Raw genomic sequence first — 22,383 nt, forward strand, 5'->3', positions numbered from 1 at the left:
ACTTAAAGAATGAAAATCACACACTTAGGTTTGATGTAAAACAATCCAGGAAGTCAGTTGAACTAAGTTACAAATTCTCCCATAGTAGTGAAAAATTAGAAAAACTCTTAGGGAAGGGAAGACCTGGAAAAGACAAGAGTGGATTAGGATATGACAAATTCAAAGCAAAATTCAAAAATGCAGCACCAATGTTTGAAAAATCAGCTGCATCAGCAAGCAAAACAAAAACTACTCATGTTTGTCATTCTTGTGGAGATTCTGGCCATTATAAATTTGAATGCATGACACCTAGGAGGACTCAACTCAATTCTAGTCAAAATCATATTGGTAAATACAGATCAACCAGAAGAACAAGACAAAATGACAAGAGTCCACCGAGGAATATGGCTAGAGGTAATGCATATCCATCACCACCCAAAAGAATGAAGGAGCTATTGAATCAGGTGGTTGAATTAAATCAGAAAACTAATGAATTTATAAAACAAGGAAACTTGGTTTAGTTACCCAACATGCCTACCAAAATCTGTAATGAAACTACCATAAAAAGAAATCCTTTCTCAAAATGGGTAGTGAAAGAAAAGAAAAATTGTCTTGTTATACACTCAAATCATTCAACAAGCAATTGTACTAAATGGTATCTAGACAGTGGGTGCTCAAGACGTGTCACATGTAATAAATCTCTTCTCTCAAATTATTCAGATCTTAATGATAAGATTGTCACTTACGGTGATGGAAGCACTGCTAAGGTATTAGGATGTGGAACCATAAAAGGAATGGAAATGCTAAAAAAGGAGAATGCTTTTTGCATAAAAGGATTGACTCATAATCTTTTAAGAATCTCTCAAATATGTGACAGCAAACATGTGGTTACCTTTGACAAACTAAAGTGCAAGATCCTGGACTTATCAGGAAAATCGGTTATGGAGGGTCTTTACACCAGTGACCACTGTTATGTCATTAAAAGAAATGGAAAGTCTGATCCACATGCTTAGTAACAATTAAGCATGGAAAACATGTCCAGGTCATGCATCTAGATCTGGATGGTTGTTGAAATGATGCAATTTTGATGGTTTTCATGAGATATCTGCGGTCTCTAAACCTCATTTTTTTTGTCTATAAACATTCTAATGTTTATAATTTTGATGGTACAACTTATGTACAAATTTTGATGTGTATACTGAAGCTGACATGAAAATATTTGAAGATATACATATATGGAAGATTATCAAAAACTGGAGATCACCTGTCCCATCCTCTCGATAAGTGAATCGTTGAATCGAATGAATCGTCGATATCATCAGAACAAAATTGATCCCATCGACGACCACTTGAGAATCTAAAACGTCGGGTCAATTGGTGTAAGACCCGTATCCTAGCCTGTACCATTTCGTTGACTTCTGCGATCCTTCTAGTTGAATTTCGGTGACCCGTGATCTGTTATCGACAGTTGCATGCAACCCTGAGTTGTATCCCATATTTCAGAGTCGACTCGACTTGAGACTTGCACCTTTACGACCACACCATCACCACGGTTCTGATGCCACATCTCACGCGCTGAGGTGATACTTGGGTCAGGAGATGTGGGCCCGTGTTAAGTTCAAGGAAAATGTCGCACTTTACAAAACCTAAGAGAACATTCAAATCAATCAACCAATCACATCAATCAAGTACACATCAAAGGTCAAGTACATATCCCAACACTCCCTTACCAAAGCAACCCCAAAGTCAAAGCAACCTATTCCTTACATGTCAAGTACACATCACCCATCAGTCACTCACCCATCCCTCTCTCTTTACATCCCATCCTCTCTCTCTCTCTCTCTCTCATTTTCTCCATTTTTCAAGCAAACCCCAAACAACCCACGTCCAAGCAAGAGAGCTCCATGAGAGGAGCTTTAGTGTGGCCCACTTCCTACCCTCTCATCTCCCATCTCAACCCTCCATTTTTCATCATCTTCCATCAAGATTGAAGCCAAGGAGTTCAATGTTCCATTGGACCAAGAAGGAGGCTAATAGGTGGGTGATTTTTTTTGGATTTGATGATTGAGGGCCCACATATGTTGGGACCCATCTTGATGTATGTGATTCTAAGCTTGAGGGGCCCATAGCGGCGGGGTCCCTCCTATTTCCACCGATCTCTCTTTTTCTCTATTTCTCTCTCTCTATCTTTTGTTATGGTATTGATGATAGTGAGGTGTGGCCCACCTGATGTGTGTGTGTGTGTGTGGCCCACTTGATCCAGTTGGTGGATCCCACATTGCGGTCCATGGTGGGACAGGCCCGGATGGAGGAAATCACAAATAACAATTTGATCCAAACTATAGTGGCACATCCTCATGGCACCACATGATGTATGTGCCTTATTTACACTGTCCAGCCATGGACCCCACCACTTAGGACCCACCCCACACTGCTGCACATGTGGGGGTGGGGCCCACCATGATGCCGTGTTATATATCCCAGCCATCCATCATGAGGGATGGTTACATCCGAACCGTCCACCAGCAATTGTCCAAGGTCTGGACAATTCATATATATATATATATATATATATATAATATAATATAACATAATATAATATAATATATATGCAATAGCATATCTGTATAGCTAGTGGGCCCCACGTGGACCCACCAGATGCAGTGTTTTATCCTTCTCACCCACTGTCCAGTGGATTGGACAGTGGATAATCCACCATGATGTATGTGTTTTTACATCCATGTCGTCCACTATTTGGACGGTGGTATCCCGCTATTAGCATGTCTGATCCAGATCATCCATATCATGGGCAACCCGTGATACAAGTGTTTTATTCCACACTATCCGGATAAGCTGGACGGTGGAGTCTGCAATGAAGTGGGTGTTTTAATCCACACGTGTGGACTACACCATGATGCATGAGTCTCATCCTCACTATCCACATGATTAGGACGGTGGGATGCCACCATGATGTAAGTGTTTTATGCTAGTTATCCATCCAAGTTGGTGGGTCCCACACATGTGGACCCACCTGGGAAGCAAATTGGCTGGTACGCCACCCAACTGTGTAGTTGTTGTACCATTTAGATGGTGCTATCTTGCCCCACCTTGATGCATTTGTTGTGTCCTGGCTCACCTTAATGCATTTGTTGTACTCAGGCCATCCAGCAACGTTGGACGTGGCCCACCTTGATGTATGTATTAGATTCGGGCCGTCTAGCAGCGCTGGACGTTGCCCACCTTGATGTATGTGTTTTAATGTAACGCCCTGAAATTCGAGGGTCGAGCATAACTCAGCTCCCGAGTTCCAAAACATCACTTATGCAACATATTTAATGATGGATGTATGTTGTCTGTATTAGTGCATAAAACATGGAATAGATTAAGCCAAATAGCAAATATAATTCAGGGATAAGTGAAGAAAGCAAGCGGAAGACTTATAGAAATATATGTGTACAAGTGAAAATTCCTAAAGTACATATACATACCAGGTCGATCTGACAAGTGTTACTAGCAAAATTACAAGTATTAGATTACATCAAGTATTAGATTACATCATTTAATTTCCCAAAGAAATCCCAGCATCCCGCGCATCAGAACAAGGCTCACTAGAATCCGTCTGAAAACTGCATAAAAGAGAAAGTAGCCTCATCATCATCCATCTCTCGCTCTGCCTCAGAAGTCGCATCAACATCTGCAACATCAACAACTAAGACAGAGTCTGGTGGGTGTTTAACACTGCCCCAGAACGTGGGAGTGAGTGATCAACTCAGTGGAACAATAAAGCACAGGTTAACATGTTATCAGTTCAATCAAGTAGTAACGATAAAGCAGAACAACTAAACATGTCCTAAGTACTCTTGTTAATGCAAGGATGCATGCAGAATGATGCGTGCCCTCATGCATACACCCTCAGCATCTTCATCTTACGTTACGCATGACATCGCCTCAAAGTGCACCACGTCTACAAAGCACATGCAAATGCGGTGCATGAACATGATTACCAAGTTGTTATTAGTCCTTTTCATACAGTAGGATTGTGAAGCTAAGATACCTTCCTCATATCACCATCCAAACAGTGATCCATTCTAGGGTCGTCAGTCCTAGACATCTCATATGATCATATGTTTTCAGGTCGTTGCAAAGGGCTCATCACCAATCAATGCACGCCTATCATACCTTCGTTACTACACTAAGGCTCGTCACCTCAATGCGGTATCCAGGCATGCTCGAGGTCACTAAAAAGGGCTCGTCACCAATCAATGTAGGCTGACAGTGCGAATATAGTGTCCCATACCACCATAATCGGCTCACGAGTTTAGTTGCTCACTGATCACTACGGGGAGGCTCGTCACCCCAGCGTAGGCCGACAGCTCGACCACGGTGTCCCATACCACCATGTCCGGCTCATGAGTCTTAGCGGATCAAGGTACCATGGTTAATAGGATTTCATCGGTAAGTTTGGTACCCTAGATTCAAACAGTAGCGTCCATACATGGTGAACATACATCGGTCAATCGGGTTACTTGACGAACTCGACTAACACGAGCGCACGTTGGGTTGAACGACATAGAGTGCGCAAACACTCTGCGTGGCCAAACCACTGCCGACAACTGTAATACGACTCAGGTTCTTCTAATACGTCCTACGTGGCGAAAGCAACCTCAGCCACGATCTTAAGGCCGATTACCGATTTCCTGGACTAATGCATAGTCCCACACACATTCCACTACAACAGATATTCACAACTACAATTTAGAATAGTAATGGAACAATAACTCAAATCATGTGGTACTCAAGCATTTGAAGAATATCAACTTAACATGAATGTAAGCATAAGTAATACTTGAACTTAAACAACAAGGAATGTAACTTACATAAAGGAAATCATACACACTAGTGGGAGAGTTGAGAATCTCTTCTCAACGCCCATACTAGGTTGATAAATCACACTTTAGATCATTCAGACATTTCTACAAACACTTAGAATACATAATACAACATACATGACGTATGTTAAAATACACACATTTGGACAATTCCTTTTACCAAGGAGTTGCCGCACATACAATTAGCATACATACATGACAAATAATCATGGCAAACACAAGTGCATATTTTATACGTATACGGTACTTTATACATACACATAGAATACACAAATCTCAATATAACACATGCATATCAGGAACGCAACATAAAATGACATTTAGCATGTGAAATCTCATCCATAGCAAGAATAAACCATTAACTGGCATTGAAAGCCTTGAAAACCATAACCTATACACTTAAAGTCCGCACCTTAAGCCAGAAAAGAACACCGAACTGATTTCAGACGATATGTCTTCGTCAACGGCGACAAGATAACCTAAAGCAAGAATAGAAATGAGATACAACAACACCAAGACTATTCTAAGCTCTAACACAGATTAGGGTTAGGTTAACTTACCCAAAGATGAACTCAGAATCGTCAGAATAACGATTTAAAGTGAAGGTTCAAGGATGAAGAAGAACAGGAAAGAATCTAAGATGATTCACCAACTTGTCTCTCACTTTCTCTCTCTTTTCCTTTCTCTTTCTTAGGTAGGGTTAGGAAATTCGTATGGAAAAGAGAGCTAGGGTTTTAAGGTCTATAAATAGGCCTAATATTGATGAAAATAACCTCAGGGCCAAGGTATACTTAGGGTATAACTAAAACCAGCCTATCACGATCCAGCGAAGCACTTTCGGTGGGCCTATTACCACGAAAGGTCAGACTTAAGCTCACTGACCATGGATCTAGGTCAAGCTGAGTTTTCGTACCGACCGGATCTTCAGATCAGCCGTGGTAGACCACACTCAATTCAACGGTCACTGAATCTCGATCAGGTCCACAAGCACAAGGACATGCCTGGGCCACCTTCCCTGATCAGAGGGTAAAATTGGGTCAGAATCCAACGGTCAGATTGCTTAAAATCATCGCGCAAGTGACACGACTCAGATTTCATAAAATCTTAATAAATATCCAACCGTTCTCACACTCTTCACTCCGAACTCAATCAAATCGACCCAGAACATCACATGGACTTGATTTTTGAGGTGATGGTCAAGTCCAACATGGTGACCGCAACAACCTAAGATCATCGCTATCGGACTTTCGACGCGCGGTCCAGGTCCGATCCAGAATTTCCAAAAATTCCCAAGAGCAACTGGCTTTAGCGATGAATCCCAGATTTCAGAGTAACATAGCGCTAACTAATCTACAGGTTTTGAGTCATGCAGATACAATTTAAAGTGATTGATGTAAATTTCACAAGCAATCGAGTATAACGCTAATTACCCCAAAAGCTACTAAGGAAAGAATAACACAAAATTTTTAGGGTCATTACATTTAACCACACCATCCGTCCATTTTCCTTAGCCCATGCGGCCCTCGCGATGCATGTGTTGCACGTCCAAGCGATTCAACAAGTGGGACCCATTTATTAGGCACAAGGCCCACTTGCTATGTAAGCACAGGACCCACCTATTGGGTGGCCTAATGTGATGTATATGGGCCTGATATGTGGCCCACTTGATGTGTATCAGGCCCATGAGATGTGTCGCATTGCGATATGTATGGTGATGTATTTGAGACTCATGTGCAGGGCCCACCGGTTACGTATTTATGGCCCATATGATGAGGCCTATTATGATGTATTTTCAGCCCATTTGATAAGACCAATGTGATGTATTTGAGGCCCATGTGCAGGGCCCACCTGTTGTGTATTTTTGGCCCATTTGGCGAGGCCCATTGTGACGTATATGAGCCCATATGATGAGGCCCATTATGATGTAATTTCAGCCTATGTAATGAGGCCCATTGTAATGTGTATTAGGCCCAGGTATGTAGCCCATTGCGATGTATATTAGCCCTTTGTGTGAGGCCATGGGCCCACGATACTTTTGGCTCTATGTGGGCCACTCTATGGGAGCAATGATGGTTAAATGTCCACGTTGATGGGCGATGATGGTTAAATGTCCACATTGTGACCTTCCCTTGGGCCCTTTGTTAGGCCGATTTTTATTATCGAGGCTGATTCTAATTATCGAGGCCGATTCTAATTCCAATTGTTGAGGCCGATTATTGAGGCCAATTCCGATTGTTGAGGCCAAATGTTGAAGATGATTCTGATTCTGATTGTTGAGGTCGATTATCAAGGCTGATTCTGATTGTCAATTTCGATTTCGATTGTCAAGGCTGATTGTTGAGGGCGATTCCAATTCTAATTGTCGAGGCTGATTTCGATTATCGATACTGATTCCGATTGTCGTGGCTGATTATTGAGGCCGATTCCGATTTTGATTATCGAGGCTGATTATTGAGGTTGATTCTTATTCCGATTGTCGAGGCCGATTGTTGAGGTCGATTCTGATTCCGGTTGTTGAGGCCGATTGTTGAGGCTGACTCCGATTCTTATTGTCGAGGCTGATTATTTAAGCCGATTCCAATTCCGATTGTTGATACCGATTTTGATTGTCGAGGCCAATTGTTGAGGCCAATTATGATTTTGATTGTCGAGGCCGATTCTAATTCCGATTGTCGAGGCCGATTATTAAGGCCGATTCTAATTCTGATTATTGAGGCCGATTGTTTAGGCCGATTCCAATTTCGATTGTCGAGGCCGATTGTTAAGGCCAAATTCGATTCTGATTAACAAGGCCGATTGTTGAGGCTGATTTCAATTTCAATTGTTGAGGCCGATTCCAATTCTGACTGTCAAGGTCGATTGTTGACGTCGATTTTGATTCTGATTGTCAAGGCCGATTGTTGAGGCCGATTAAGATTTCGATTCCCGAGGCCAATTATTGAGGCCGATTTCAATTTCGATTGTCGAGGCCAATTGTTTAGGCTGATTTCAATTACAATTATTAAGGCCAATTCTGATTGTTAAGGCCGATTGTTGGGGCCGATTTTGATTCCGATTGTCTAGGTCGATTATCGAGGCCAATTCTGATTCTGATTGATGAGGCCGATTCTGATTTCGATTATCAGGGCCGATTATCGAGGCCAATTTCGATTGTCGAGGCCTAATGAGATGCATATGCAGCCCGTATTTAAGGCCCATTGGGATGTGCATTCGACCCGTGTTTGAGGCCCAATGTGATGTATATGCGGCCCGTGTTTGAGGCCCGTTGTGATATGTATTCAGCCCGTGTATAAGGCCCACTGTGATGTATTTTAGGCCCATGTGAAAGGCCCATCATGATGTGTATTAAGCTCTTGAGTGAGGCCCATGGTGTTGTATATTTGGCCATTGTGTGAGGCCATGGGTCCACTATATGTTAGGCTCTATGTGAGCCATTTCTTGGGGGCAATGTTGGTTAAATGTTCGCATCGTAGAGGTCGATTGTCGTTGCTGATTATTGATACCGATTAGAGTATGTGACAGTATAACATCATGATACATGCCAATACGCATCATTTGCATGTTTGATTATGAGATAGGATTGACCATTGCATATGCCATAGTGCTTGTTGTTATAAGACTCCCTGATAGGCGGAGATTGTCTCACATGAGTGCACGGTATGCGCAGGATTAATGCATGATTGGATTGTATGACTCATGCATCTTGCATTGTGTGCTGTGATTACTGTACGTCTTAGTGACATCAGGGCCGTAGCCTCCGTGGATGGCCAGATGGGACACCGAAAATCTGTTATACATGGGGTGCTATAGATATCCCTGGGTGAAAGTTCCAGAACCCTCTTAGTTCCAGAGGTTGCTCTAAGGTTAGACCGAGTGGATGTATGAATGCATGAGGGTTGTATATCATTAGGCCGCGTCTCCCACTGTGTCATGGTCGGTTGGAAGGGGGTACGGCCTTACTTGCCTAAGAGGAGGCAATGCTAGGCTAAGTCTGACCAGCTCGAGGAATGGGTCCACTATTGACGAGTCGGGCCCAATATTGTAGACAGATAGTGAGGTCTCTTTCACTCACCTTGTTGCGCACGATGGGGCGGCAATCTGGTTTGGAGTATAATAGACCCCGGTGATTTCTCAAAAAGGAACTATACTGATATGTGGACTATTGAGCAGGATATGTGGACTTATTGAGCAGGAGTTGCATACTTATTCATTCATTCATTCACTATCCACTTGGGCTAGTGGTGCGCAACTATTTGTTACGTGTATCTTCGCAATGACTAGGATTTCGGTTGGGGCGCACGACTAACCTAAGATCAGGAGTTTACCACATTGAGTCTGACTATTCAAATTTAGGTATGAGACTGGTTTGGATAGAAGTCCCTTGTGGGGGACCCCATAGCCTGTGATACTACGTACTATCATCCCGACTTCACACTCCAGCTTGGTCATTTCATTCGCATCGCATTGCATCCTCAGCACATAGCATCTGGTTTACTGTGCTTCTATATTGCATAACATAATTAAGGTTGACAGTATTCGTGGACTCAATATCTGATATTTGGCTTACTATGTCTCCCCATTGCATAGCTGGTCTACATTGCTTCCTCAGTATATGATATTGGTTTATTATATTTTTGCATCGCATAGCCTGGATAAGGCTGATAGTATTTATGGGCTTATCAGCATGTTTTCGCATTACTCTAATATTGTATGTTTATTAACATGCCCATATTACTGATATCATTTATGGACTCGTCAATATTTTTGCTTACTTTGATATCGTATGATTCATGATCTTACCAGTATTTTCGATGTTGTATGATTTACGGGCTTGTCAATATTTCTACTTACTCTGATTACTTTGATATTACTTACTTGGCACTTACCTTGCATACACACTTTCACCACCCTCTAAGCTTTTTATAAGCTTGTGCACGATAGATGCATGCAGGTGGCATTAAGTCGCAGCAACGTCAAGCTTGGAGCATGCAGCAAACTTTTGGAGCTTTGATTGATATATGTATTCCCTTTCAGCACTGTATTCAAATGTTTATATTAGTGGATATGTGATGATGATGCTACCTTTGTGATTTGTGTATACTTGTGGCTAAGCTTCTTATGAGACAAATGTACGTTGAAAATCCTCCTCGTAGGATCCTAGGATCGGAATCTGGCGTATGGCGCTGGAAGCCGAGAATGGGGTACTATGGAGGCTGTCAGCACCGAATTCGGCGATCAAAAATTTTGTGGGCCCGGTTTCTGAGTTTGGGGCGTGACAATTGGTCTGCCCTCGAACTCATCATTGATAACATCGATTAGGGTATATCGATATCATCAAAACCATGTTCGATGATATCGAAGTTTACTATTTAATAAAATTCGGGATTACGAGAAAAGGGTTTCACTCGTCTTCCTTCTCCATCTCATTTTGGTGTTTCATCTTCCATTGCATTTTTCGTTATCTTGGTTAGTTGTCTGTATTTAGAATCTGAGTCTCCTTTCATTCAAAGCAGCAATGACTAAAGACAAGGGTCTGTTTCTCCTACAAAGTGACTCAACTGAGCGGAAGAAAGGTAAGGAAAACACAACTGTCTCATCTTCATTTTCAGACTTAGAAATCGTGGCAGAACGAGCTATTCATAGTAAGTGCGTTGAACCCTTTGGGATCATCAATCTCCTGAAAATGATTGGGTGGGGCAATATCATGAATTTTAGAGAGGAATTTCAGTATGATCTTGTGCATCAGTTTCTGAACTTAATCTACAACGTTGAGAATAATCCCCCACTCATTTCAGTCGGTGTCATGAATAGGACTGAGCACATCACTCCCGGTCTGATAAGTCATCTAGTAGGTGTAGAAGTCACTGGGATACCTATAACTGAACGGAATATGAATGGTCTTGGAGTATGGGGAGAAGTTAATCGAGCATTATGTAATGGTGCTACAATACCCAGAAATGTGAAGAACGTTCTTCATGTTAAGCACCTCGATCCCTTCTATAAAATACTTCACAGCATCTTCAGCACAAATGTCTACCCCTGTGAAGTTTCTGGAAAAAAGCTTTCTCCATACATTCTCAATATCCTGTATGATGTTCATCAAGGTATTCAAGTGTGTCTACCCACTCTTCTTCTACAACGGTTAATTTGTGTGACTATAGAGGAATAGATCACTACCCTTCCGTTCCCATGTCTTATGTCCAAGCTTTCCCGACAAATTGGGTTACCTCCTGCGAATGATTCCCCACACCCTTGTGCCTGGTTCAACTACGAAGACATTTGCAATTTGAATATCATTGACAACGTGTTTCGTGGGTGTCCAACCAATCAAATCTCAGGGAAGGGAAATCCTGTGCACAGCGTCGACTCTGTCAATATCATTAAGTCTTTCACAGAACAAGATATTGCGCAACATCTTCTAGATGGACAATCTCACATGATGAAATGACTTGATAACTATAAAGCCTGTCTTTCAGAGATTAAGCACATGATGATGGCTCTGTAACATACTACAGAACAAATTCTGGCTTCCCTACCTTAGCACTAAGTACACCCAAGCTTTCATAATCTGTAGTGCTACTCTTTCCTCATCACACACCTAGATTATCCATGGGGTACTTAGGGCATAAATATCTTTTTAGATGGCCTAAGTGTGTGTGTGTGTGTGTGTGTGTGTGTGTGTGTGTGTGTGTTTGTGTGTATCTATGTGTGTGTGTGTGTGTGTGTGATAAACGACTGACCTGGATAAGCTAGTATTTTGTGATCGAAACATTTTGGGGCTATTCATCCACTGGAAGAGGAAAATACCTTATTTTGATGTGCTCATGGTTGGGCCTGAATTTTGGTGTGATTGTTTTGGGTTGGAAAATGAGATACTGCCAAGCTTGGGCAGTTTTTATTTTGGATATTTCTTGTTGTTGGCTGTTTGATCATTCATATATCTTTGCTGCCATCTCTCTGCTATCAATTATGCGCCTAAGTCTGTGGAATACTAGTATACATTGTGGTTGCTTACTTTTGCATATTCCTTATCACTTGAGCATTAATTTTATGATTTATGCCTATAATGCTATTATCTATTAAAATCACAGCTCTCCTTTGACTAGGCATGCATAAATGTTTTTTATAAAAGATGTCATTATCTGTCTTACACCTATCTCTTCTGATTATGCATTTTATTTTGAGCTACTATCTGGGTCTTGATTCTCCCATATGCTTCAACTTCAGTCAACATCTATTGCTATTTTTCCCTTTGCCAATGACTGACAAAAAGAGGGAGAACAAATCCCACCACGGAGGAAAATTGTGTGTATTTGTTTGTTAATAGTGATACAGGTGTTAGGGGGAGCAGTTGCAAGAAGACAAGGGGAGCAGCTATGCCAATGAATGATACAGTCGTGTGTGTGTGTGTGTGTATGAACTGACTAGCTTTGTAAAATTGTGTAAAGTTCATATACACACAATTTAGGGTGTTAGTTTAGATGCAGTTCTAGGTCTTTAGGGTGTTTTGTCGCGTAATTGACAAAGGGGGAGATTGAAAGTACCCTGGTTTGTCAATTAGCGTGAGTGTTGAGTCAGTAAGACAAGTGAGCCCCATATGAAGATTGTTCAAGCGTCTGCCTCAACTGGATGTGTGCCCGAACTCGTTAAAGGTAAACCTTAGCCTCATATCCTATGTCCCAAAACACCAGGTATATAAAACCCTTAAAATTGGATAGAACATCCAAGGGTTTTAGGTAAGAAAACTAATTTGCAAAATTAGGAAAATCTTTAAGTTTTCTGCCTTTGTCGATTTATCGACACGTGGTTCAATGAAATCGAACCTGTTATTGATGTCCTTGAAACTCACTTGATAATATCGTATTGAGGACTTCTGTGCCCAGCAACTACAAAGAACTCTGGACTGAATTATCGATGAATTGATGGACTGTTCGATATCATCGAATTTTGAATCTTGAGTCCATCAAGACGTCTTGATAAAATTAACATCTAGTCAGTTGTGTCCAATATACTGCTAAGGCAAATCATGTGATTCTCGATATATCGAAGAGAGCCTCGATATCCTCAAAATTCAAATCTCGATGATATCGATAGACCTTTAATGATATCGGATTGGGACACTAAACTACCTAGCAAGTTTTCAGGTAAAATATTTCACGTATCAAGGATCACTTGATAAAATCGATATTCAAATATCGATCATATCGAGACGTGGTCGATGTCATCGAAATATGACAAAAATCGTCCAGCAAGCTGTAACGACTTAAAATTCGGGGGTCGAGCATAACTCAGCTCCCAAGTTTCAAACCATCACTTATGCAACATATTTAATGATGGATGTATGTTGTCTGTATGAGTACATAAAACATTGAATAGATTAAGCCAAACTGCAAACATAATTCAGGGATAAGTGAAGGACGCAAGCGGAAGACTTAAAGAAACATAAGTGTACATGTGCAAGTCCCTGAAATACGTATACATGCCAGGTCATACTTATAAGTGTTGCTATAAAAAAAATACAAGCATCAGATGACATTATCTAATCCAAATGAAAATCTAAAATTCCCGCACATCAGGACATGACTCACAAGAACCCGCCTGGGAACTACATAAAAGAAAATGCGGCCTCATCATCCTCGAACTCCTGCTCTGCCTCAGGGGTCGCGTCAAGATCTGCATCTAAGACATAGTCTAGTTGGTGTTTAACACCGCCCCAGAACGTGGGAGTGAGTGATCAACTCAGTGGACCAATAAAGCAAAGGTTAACATGTTATCAATTCAATCAAGCTGTAATGATAAAGCAGAACAATCTAACATGTCCTAATTACTCTTGTTAGTGCAAGGATGTATCTATAAATGATGTATGCCCTCGCCTTACTCCCTCAGCGTCTTCATCTTACATTACGCATGACATCCTCCCGCAGTGCCAACGACTTCCACGCACATGCAAATGCGGTGCATGAACATGATTACCAAGTTATTATTAGTCCTTTTCATACAGCAGGATTGGGAAGCTAAGGTACCTTCCTCATATGAATTTCCACACAGTGATCCATTCTAGGGTCGTCAGTCCTAGGCCATCTCATACGATCATATGGTTTTAGGTCGCTGCAAAGGGCTCGTCACCAATCAATGCAGGCCTATTATACCTTCGTTACTACTCTAAGGCTCGTCGCCCTAATGCAGTATCCAGGTATGCTCGAGGTCACTACAAAGGGCTTGTCACCAATCAATGTAGGCCGACAGCACGAATATAGTGTCCCATACCACCATAATCGGCTCATGAGTCTGGTGTGCTCACTGGTCACTAGGGGAGGCTTGTCACCCCAGCGTAAGCCGACAGCTCGACCACGGTGTCCCATACCACCATGTCCGGCTCATGAGTCTTAGCGGATCAAGGTACAACGGTTAACAGGATTTCATCGGTAAGTTTGGTACCCTAGATTCAAACAATAGTGTCCATACATGGTGAACATAAATCGGACAATCGGGTTACTTGACGAACTCGACTAGCACGAGCGCACGTTAGGTTGAATGACATAGAGTGCGCAAACACTCCATGTGGCCAAACCACTGCCGACAACTCTAATATGACTCGGGTTCATCAAATCACGTCCTTCGTGGCGAAAGCAACCTCAGCCACGAAGGCCGATTACCGATTTCCTGGACTATTTCATAGTCCCAAACACATTTCATTATAACAAATATGCATATACAATTTAGAATAGTAAAGGAACTACAATTCAAATCATGTAATATGTGAGCATTTGAAGCATATCAACTTAACATGGATTTACACATAAGTAATACTTGAAATTAAACAACAGAGAATGTGACTTGCATGTAGGAAATCATACACACCTATAGGAGAGTTGAGAATCGCTTCTCAACACCCGCAAATAGGATAATATATTACACTTTAAACTATTCAGACATTTCTACAAACACTTAGACTACATAGTTCAACATACATGACGTATGTTGGAATACACGCATTTGGACAATTCCTTTTGCCAAGGAGTTGACACACATACAATTAGCACAAGTACACGACAAATAATCATGACAAACACATGTTCATATTTTATACGTATACGATACTTCCTACATATACATAGAATACACAAATCTCAATAAAACACATACATATCAGGAATGCAAAATAAACATAGCATTTGGCATGTGAAATTGCACCCACAATAAGAATAAACCATTAACTGATGTTGAAAGCCTTGAAAACCATAACCTATACGAATATAGTCCGCACCTTAAACCAGAAAAAGCGCACCGAACTGATTCAGACCATATGTCTTCGTCAACGGCGACTAGATAACCTAAGGCAAGAATAGAAATGAGCTACATCAACACATAGACTATTCTAAGCTCTAAACAGATTAGGGTTAGATTAACTTATCCAAGAAGGAACTTACAATCGTCGGAATAACGATTCAAAAGTGATGGTTTAAGGATGTGGAGTAACAGGAAAGAATCTTAAGATGATCCACCAACTTCTCTCTCACTTTCTCTCTCTTATCCTCTCTCTTTCTTAGCTAGAGTTAGGAAATTGGTATGGAAAAGAGAGTGAGGGTTTTAAGGTCATTATATAGGCTTAACATTGATGAAAATAGCCCCAGGGCCAAGGTATACTTAAGTTATAACCAAATCAGGCCTCTCTCGATCCAACGGAGCACTTCCGGTGGTCCTTTCTCTACGTGCGGTCGGACTTAAGCTCACTGACCATGGATCTAGGTCAGGCTGAGTTTTCGTACCGATCGAATTTACAGATCAGCCGTGGCGGACCACACTCAATTCAACGGTCACCGAAACTCGATCAGGTCCACAAGCACAATGACATGCCTAGGCCATCTTCCCTGATCCGAGGGTAAAATTGGGTCAGAATCCAATAGTCAGATTGCTTAAAATCATCGTGCAAGCGACACAACTCAGATTTCATAAAATCACATTTAATTTCTCACCGTTCTCACACTCTTTACTCTGGACTCAAATCAAATCGACCCAGGACATCATCTAGACTTGATTTTTGAGGTGATGGTCAAGTCCAACATGGTGACCGTAATTGTCTAAGATCATCGCTATCGGACTTTCGACGCGCGGTCCAGGTCCAATCCAAAGCTTCTAAAAATTCCTAAGAGCAACTGGATATAGCGTTGAATCCCAGATTTCAGAGTAACATAGCGCTAACGATACTACAGGTTTTGAGTCCTGCAGATCAAATTTAAAGTGATTGATGCTAATTTCACAAGCAATCGAGTTTAGTGCTAATTAACCCACAAATAACTTCTAAGGAAAATAGAGGTAGTACTCGGGTCTTAGTAGGAAATTTTCTGGGTCATTACACAAGCTTATAGGAAAATTCTTGAATTTTTCGATGAATTGACACCATCATCGAGACTATCAATATTCAAATTTCGATGATATGGAAGGATCCTCGATCATATCATATACCTAATAAGTTTCAAAGGCATCTGCTCTCTCATTTTCAAATGTTGAGGAATCAAACCTCGTTTCGATGAAATCGAAGTTCGAAATCTGATGACATCGAAACATGTTCGATCCCCTCGACTAGTTGGCAAAAAGGTTCAAAAGCGTTTGACAGGTTGAGTTCGTATCATCGAGTGGCCATTCGATGCTATCGAGAGTATACACTTGATGATATCGAACTCTGTAAAAAATATGCCTATTTTATATCCATTGGAACTTTTTACCTATTTAATAAGAGCTTGCCTTTGGTTGTTTGTAAAGAAAATAGAGAGTGCTTTTGGGTGTTTAAACCCAGATCATATACCCTAAGCCTTTTCTCCCATGGGAGTTCATCCTCCAATCCACCCTCATCATTGATATTCAATAGAGTGGATTGGGGAATGAACTTCCGCATTCAAGGATACTACAACTACCACCTTAATAGCAAATCATTAAGTTGGGATATCTTAAATGCATAGATAATCAGAAGCATTGTCTCCTTTATAGGAAAACATTTAATAGAGTAGGATTCCATCATAACCTTGACCTAACCCGGTACCTTACATTGGAGCATCATCTGTGTTGCGGTTCAAGGGAGGTGAGGATTCTTCGTCATCAAAGGAGGAGATCTTCATCAACGTCCTTAATGGGACTCATCTACTTATCTATAAGTCATTAGAGTCCAGAGAACCCTTGTGATAATTCCTTTTGTAGGATTGGCTCAAAGGTGCTTCTCACCCCTTTCAAGTCCTCATTGGAGGCCTCCGACGGGAGTACACGTGAGGGTGCTTTGTATTGACTCCTGCTCTGTGGAGAGCATAAACAAGTAGGTTCCGTGTATGGATCATTGGCCTATGTGGCCTAAAATTTGGGTGTTGTGTGTTGACCCTCGCTCATGGGAGCATAAACTGGTAGGTTCCTTGTATGGATCCTTGACCTGTGTGGCCTAAAACTTGGGTACTATGTGTTGACCCTTGCTCCTGTGTGGGGCATAAACTTGTGTTGTGGAGACACGTTAGAGTCAGCCTAGAGTAATTTGTACTGGTTTGCGGTGAACTTGATTTAAAACCTCCATTAGTGAGATCTGGTACACTCAAGGGTTGAGTGCGTTCGCTGAAAGTGGAGTAGACACATAGTCGAACCACTATAAAAATGACTGTGTTTGAGATTGCCATTTACTTCTACTATTTGTGTGATTTCTCTTATTATTTTCATATTGCATATGCACATGATTTTCTGGAACTAAGTAGAATCACACCTCACACACAGTCACATTCATCATGAACTATGTTATGCATCTTGTTTATCTTTTGAATAGTTTTGTGATTAAATCCTTTACTTGCCTTGGAGGCCATTAGAGTTATTTTGAAGAAATCCTAATACTTGCATATTTATTTAGGATAGGGTTGATAGGTTTTAAATTATCATAAAAAATTAAAAAAGTCCTATTCACCCCCCTCTAGGACATCTTGGCATATTCCTACTTCAACTTAAGCGGTCTTTGCCGCAATTTCATCATGGGTCGCCCCTTGTGTTTGGCCCAATGTGATGTATTTGAAGCCCATGTTTGTGGCCCATGTGTGAGGCCCGATGTGATGTATATGAGGCCCTTATGATGAGGCCCATTGTGATGTATATAGGCCCATGAGATGCGAGCCATTATGATGTATATAGGCCCATAAGATGCGGCCCATCGTGATGTATATAAGCCCATGTGATGCGGCCCATTGTGATTTATTTAAAGCCCATATGATGTGGCTCATTGTGATGTATTTAAAGCCTATATGATACGGCCCATTGTGATGTATTTGAAGCCCATGTGATGCGGCCCATTGTAATGTATTTGAGGCCCATGGATGTGCCCCATTGTGATGTATTTGAGGCCCATGGATGTGGCCCACTGTGATGTATTTGAGGCCCATGAGATATGGCCCAATGTAATGTACATGTGAGGCCCAATGTGATGTGTATGAGGCCTTTGTGATGAGGCTCATTGTGGTGCATATGAGGCTTATGTGATAAAGCCCAATTGTGATATGTGAGTCCACCATAATGAGTGTGGTAATGTTTATGATGCCTATCTATCTCCTAGTTAGTATAAGGACTATGGGCCCCCATTATAGGATAGGTTCTAATGGGCCAAGCCTTAGGAGCAATGGTTGTTAAATGTCCACATTGTAAGAGCAGTGGTGGTTAAATGTCCACATTGTAATCCTCCATAAGGCCCATTGACTAGGCCCATTCTCATCTCCTCTTAATGTACTAACCTAAATCATTGGATCCCCATTGTGAATTATGTTTCCACCATGCCTTGTAGAGCCCACCTTGTGCCTATTGGGCCCTTAGGAAGCCTAGATTGCTATGTAATGGGATGAGCAAGGAAGCCCACTCCTTGATCTTAGGACCATTCTTGATATGAGTAGGCCATCTAGGCCCATCCTTGATATGAGGGGAGTGCATCATCACTGCAGATGAAAGGATCAGTGGTATCAGATTTTTTATATCCACTGTTGAGGACCAATCCTCATGTTATGAATTAGATCAACGGTCCTTCTATGGACCCCCGCCATGTATATAGGCCGGTTATTGATTACGACTCTGTTAGTATACGCACTGAGTATGTGTTAGCATAGCATTATGATTGTATGAGTCCCTTGTGTGAGGCCGATTGTGATGTATGAGGCTCATTGTGATCGCACGAGGCCCATTGTGTGATTGTATGAGGCCCATTGTGATTGTATGAGGCCCATTGTGATCATATGAGGCCCATTGTGATCGTATGAGGCCCATTGTGTGATTGTATGAGGCCCATTTGAGCCAATTATGATCATATGTGGCCCATTGTGATCGTACGAGGCCCATTGTGTGATTGTTTGAGGCCCATTGTGTTTTATGGGGCCCATTGTGATTATGTGAGACCCATTGTGATTGTACGAGGTCCACTGTGATTGTATGAGGTCTATTGAGATTGTATAAGGCTCATTGTGATTGTATGAGGCTCATTATGATTATGTGAGACCCACCGTGATTGTATGAGGTCCATTGGGATTGTATGAGGCCCATTGTGTGAGGCTTAATTGTGTGTGTGTGATTATGTGCACACCACTCATTCATTTACACGAGCCATGGGCTGCCTTATACATGCCCACCATGATGTATGTATAATCATGCTTAGTATACTTCATGATACATGCCCATATGCATCATCCACGTGCTTGTTATGAGGAGTGATTGAGCATAGCATGTGCTATTGGGCTGATTATTTATATGACTCCCTGAGAGGCGAAGTTGCCCACATGAGTGTGCGGTACGCGTGGGTTCAATGCATGACTGGATGGTATGACTCATGCATCTCACATTTTGTGATATGACCACCATACGCCCTAGTGACATCAGGGTCGTGGCCTCCACAGGCATATCATGGATGGCTAAATGGGACACCAAAAATGTTTTGAAACATGGGGTGCCATAAATGTCCCTGGGTGAAATTCCCTAAACCCCCGAGGCCAGGGGATGCTCCAACGTCTAGACCGAGTGGATATATATGAGTGCATGAGGGTCGTATACCAGTAGACCACATCTCCGACTGTGTCGTAATCGGTTGGGAGGGGTTGTGGCCATACCTGCATGAGGGAGTAGACAATGTTAGGCTGAGTCTGACCAACTTATAAATGGTTCCACTATTGATGAGCCGGGCCAATATTGGTAGGCGGATAGTGAGGTCTCTTCCACTTACCCAGTTATGCGCTTGATGGGGCGGCAAGCTGGCGTGGAGTGTACTAGACCCCGGTGATGATCCCAGAGATGTACGGTACTAATATGTAGACCTACTGAGTATGAGTTACATACTCAACATTTGATTTATTCATGCATTCACTATCCACTCGGGCTAGTGGTGCGCAATCAAATCATTATGTGTATCTTCACAGTGGCTAGAATTTTGGTTGGGGCATGCGACCAACCTGAGATCAGGAGTTTACCACATTAAGTCTGACTATCCAAATTTAGGTATGAGACTAGTTTAGATAGAAGTCCCTTGTGATGGACCCACAGCCTACGATACTATGTACTTTATCCCGACTTCACGCCCTAGCTTGGTCATTTCTTTCACACCACATATTGCATTGCATCCCTAGCACATGGCATTTGGTTTACCACAACCCCACATTACATAGCCGATCTGTATTGCATACTCTGATATTATATGACTCATGGACTTGTCAATATTTCTGCTTACTCCAATATTATATGACTCATGGACTTGTCAGTATTTCTGCTTACTCTGATATTGTATTACTCATGGAGTTGTCAGTATTTCTGCTTACTCTGTTATCATATGACTTATGAACTTACCAGTATTTCTGATATTGTATGAATTGTGGACTTGTATTGTATACTTGGAACCTTCGTTGCGTACACATGTACACCACCCTCTAAGCTTTCTATAAGCTTATGCATGATAGATGCGTGCACTTGACGCTTAGACGCAGTAGCGCTGAGAGAGGAGCGTGCGGTAGAGCTTTTAGAGTTTTTGATATCTATCTTGTATTTTCCTTCCGTATTGTACTCAAACACTTTGATTATAGTGGATATGTGGTGATGTTATTTGTGACTTGGTTATGCTTATGGTTATGCATCTTGAAAAAAAAGTTTATGTTTTAAATCGTCCTTGTAAGATCCCAGGATCGAAACCTGGCATATAGGTGTCAAGAGCTAAGAATGGGATACTATAGAGGCTATCGACACCGAATTCACCGATTGAGAATTTTGTGCATCCAATTTTCGAGTTTGGGCATAACACCTTTTATGGCCTTTATAAGGTCTTGAAAGGCTTGCAGCATACCCTGATTAAAAAGCTCCTAGTTTTGTATATGTTTTAAGGCCAGATCCTCTTGAGGTTTCTTTTGATTCAGAAATTGGTTAAGGATCCCTTGAGGAGTTGCCGTTTATCCGTTCCTCCAACTGAAGTTTGGATGATTCCTCCAGCTTGAGTTATATGTATTTGAGGTGGGTCTACTAAAAGGTTTTTGGTAGTTTTTTACGGCATTTGATTTCTCATTCAATATCTTTTGAAAAGCAGGAATTGTTGAGCAATTTTCAGTTGTATGTACGTTACAAGTACAAATACTATAAATAACTTTCACAGTCTTTTCGGGTTCTACATTCTTAAGTTAAATGGCCTCAACTTTTCTTGTGAGTTTGGCCATTCTTGCATTTATATCATCTTCCTCTTTTAAAACATAAATTCCTCTCCTTTCATTTGATTAAGTAAGCTTAGAAGTGGTAATTCTTGAAGAGGTATCCCATGATTGCGCATTTTCAGCAAGTTTATCAAAATAATCCCACTCATCATCAGCTTCCTTATTCATGAATTCCGCATTACACATCGTCTCCATAAATTGGCGCATGGGTGAGGTCAATCCCTTATAGAAAAAGCTTATTATACGCCATATTTCGTAGCCATGTTATGGACATGAATTTATGAGATCCTTACATCGCTCCCAACATTAGAAGGTCTCATAATCTTTTTGTGCAAAATTCATGATTGCTTTCCTTAAGGCATTTGTTTTCTAATAGGGAAAGAACCTTTTAAGGAAATCCCTTATCATCTCAGCCCACGTGCCAATAGACCTTGGTCTTAAGGAATGTAACCACTACTTGGCCTTTTCTTTTAAAGAGAAAGGAACATAATTTCAGCCTAACTATGTACTCAAACACGTTTGGAAAGTGTACTGTAGATATGATTTCATCGAACTCTTTTATATTCAAGTATGGACTTTCAGATTCTAGTCCATGAAACTTAGGGAGGAGTTGAATTACCCCTGCTCTAATATCCATGGTTGCTGCATTCAATGGAAATATCATGCAAGAAGGTGTACTCACCTCCGCCGGTTGCAAATAATTTCATAGAGTACGAGGCGGGGTGCATTATGTACCTTGTTTTCATCTTGAACTTCCTCAACTAGAGGTTGAGGTTGATTTACGGCCATCACTTCTATTGACTCAGAGGGTCTCAAGTGGTGTCTAATCCTGT

General features: G+C 41.4%; 1 non-coding gene across 1 annotated transcript; it reads left to right on the forward strand.

The window, feature by feature from the left end:
• Window positions 1–21,806: 21,806 nt before the first annotated feature.
• LOC131257241 (small nucleolar RNA R71) lies at window positions 21,807–21,911 on the forward strand. Its single transcript, XR_009177253.1, has one exon. It is a non-coding gene; the product is annotated as a small nucleolar RNA R71 (small nucleolar RNA).
• Window positions 21,912–22,383: the final 472 nt, after the last annotated feature.

This window comes from Magnolia sinica, chromosome 9, assembly GCF_029962835.1.
Source record: "Magnolia sinica isolate HGM2019 chromosome 9, MsV1, whole genome shotgun sequence".
In the NCBI taxonomy this organism is placed as follows: domain Eukaryota; kingdom Viridiplantae; phylum Streptophyta; class Magnoliopsida; order Magnoliales; family Magnoliaceae; genus Magnolia; species Magnolia sinica.